We start from the raw sequence: 2500 nt of genomic DNA, 5'->3' as shown, positions 1-2500 counted from the left end.
GCTCGCTTGCCCAGCCAAAAATGGCCAGTTTTGGCCCGTTTTTGGGCCGTTTTGGCCAGTTTTTGGCCTGTTTTTGCGTTGCGCGGTGACCGTCTTGAGCGGAGCAAAATGTCAGCCATCTCAGCACCCTGGAACCCCCCGGGTGGCACAGGGCTGGATGGGGCTTTCGTATAGCAGGGACGGTGCTGCCTCTCGCTTCGCTCGCTGTCCGCCGCTCGCCGCTCCCTCGCGCAGCCAAAAATGGCCAGTTTTGTCCCGTTTTTGGGCCGTTTTGGCCAGTTTTTGGCCTGTTCTTGCGTCGCGCGGTGACCGTCGTGAGCGGAGCAAAATGTCAGCCATCTCAGCACCCTGGAACCCCCCGGGTGGCACAGGGCTGGATGGGGCTTTCGTATAGCAGGGACGGTGCTGCCTCTCGCTTCGCTCGCTGTCCGCCGCTCGCCGCTCGCTCGCGCAGCCAAAAATGGCCAGTTTTGGCCCGTTTTTGGGCCGTTTTGGCCAGTTTTTGGCCTGTTCTTGCGTCGCGCGGTGACCGTCGTGAGCGGAGCAAAATGTCAGCCATCTCAGCACCCTGGAACCCCCCGGGTGGCACAGGGCTGGATGGGGCTTTCGTATAGCAGGGACGGTGCTGCCTCTCGCTTCGCTCGCTGTTCGCCGCTCGCCGCTCGCTCGCGCAGCCAAAAATGGCCAGTTTTGGCCCGTTTTGGCCAGTTTTTGGCCTGTTTTTGCGTTGCGCGGTGACCATCTTGAGCGGAGCAAAATGTCAGCCATCTCAGCACCCTGGAACCCCCCGGGTGGCACAGGGCTGGATGGGGCTTTCGTATAGCAGGGACGGTGATGCCTCTCGCTTCGCTCGCTGTCCGCCGCTCGCTGCTCGCTCGCGCAGCCAAAAATGGCCAGTTTTGGCCCGTTTTTGGGCCGTTTTGGCCTGTTTTTGGGCTGTTCTTGCGTCGCGCGGTGACCGTCGTGAGCGGAGCAAAATGTCAGCCATCTCAGCACCCTGGAACCCCCCGGGTGGCACAGGGCTGGATGGGGCTTTCGTATAGCAGGGACGGTGCTGCCTCTCGCTTCGCTCGCTGTCCGCCGCTCGCCGCTCGCTCGCGCAGCCAAAAATGGCCAGTTTTGTCCCGTTTTTGGGCCGTTTTGGCCTGTTTTTGGGCTGTTCTTGCGTCGCGCGGTGACCGTCGTGAGCGGAGCAAAATGTCAGCCATCTCAGCACCCTGGAACCCCCCGGGTGGCACAGGGCTGGATGGGGCTTTCGTATAGCAGGGACGGTGCTGCCTCTCGCTTCGCTCGCTGTCCGCCGCTCGCCGCTCGCTCGCGCAGCCAAAAATGGCCAGTTTTGGCCCGTTTTTGGGCCGTTTTGGCCAGTTTTTGGCCTGTTCTTGCGTCGCGCGGTGACCGTCGTGAGCGGAGCAAAATGTCAGCCATCTCAGCACCCTGGAACCCCCCGGGTGGCACAGGGCTGGATGGGGCTTTCGTATAGCAGGGACGGTGCTGCCTCTCGCTTCGCTCGCTGTTCGCCGCTCGCCGCTCGCTCGCGCAGCCAAAAATGGCCAGTTTTGGCCCGTTTTGGCCAGTTTTTGGCCTGTTTTTGCGTTGCGCGGTGACCATCTTGAGCGGAGCAAAATGTCAGCCATCTCAGCACCCTGGAACCCCCCGGGTGGCACAGGGCTGGATGGGGCTTTCGTATAGCAGGGACGGTGATGCCTCTCGCTTCGCTCGCTGTCCGCCGCTCGCTGCTCGCTCACGCAGCCAAAAATGGCCAGTTTTGGCCCGTTTTTGGGCCGTTTTGGCCTGTTTTTGGCCTGTTCTTGCGTCGCGCGGTGACCGTCGTGAGCGGAGCAAAATGTCAGCCATCTCAGCACCCTGGAACCCCCCGGGTGGCACAGGGCTGGATGGGGCTTTCGTATAGCAGGGACGGTGCTGCCTCTCGCTTAGCTCGCTGTCCGCCGCTCGCCGCTCGCTCGCGCAGCCAAAAATGGCCAGTTTTGTCCCGTTTTTGGGCCGTTTTGGCCTGTTTTTGGGCTGTTCTTGCGTCGCGCGGTGACCGTCGTGAGCGGAGCAAAATGTCAGCCATCTCAGCACCCTGGAACCCCCCGGGTGGCACAGGGCTGGATGGGGCTTTCGTATAGCAGGGATGGTGCTGCCTCTCGCTTCGCTCGTTGTCCGCCGCTCGCCGCTCGCTCGCGCAGCCAAAAATGGCCAGTTTTGGCCCGTTTTTGGGCCGTTTTGGCCAGTTTTTGGCCTGTTCTTGCGTCGCGCGGTGACCGTCGTGAGCGGAGCAAAATGTCAGCCATCTCAGCACCCTGGAACCCCCCGGGTGGCACAGGGCTGGATGGGGCTTTCGTATAGCAGGGACGGTGCTGCCTCTCGCTTCGCTCGCTGTCCGCCGCTCGCCGCTCGCTCGCGCAGCCAAAAATGGCCAGTTTTGGCCCGTTTTGGCCAGTTTTTGGCCTGTTTTTGCGTTGCGCGGTGACCATCTTGAGCGGAGCAAAATGTC

Source organism: Musa acuminata, unplaced genomic scaffold, assembly GCF_036884655.1.
Source record: "Musa acuminata AAA Group cultivar baxijiao unplaced genomic scaffold, Cavendish_Baxijiao_AAA HiC_scaffold_815, whole genome shotgun sequence".
Lineage (NCBI taxonomy): Eukaryota > Viridiplantae > Streptophyta > Magnoliopsida > Zingiberales > Musaceae > Musa > Musa acuminata.
The sequence above is the reverse complement of the archived record's forward strand: the minus strand, read 5'-3'. Positions refer to the sequence as shown.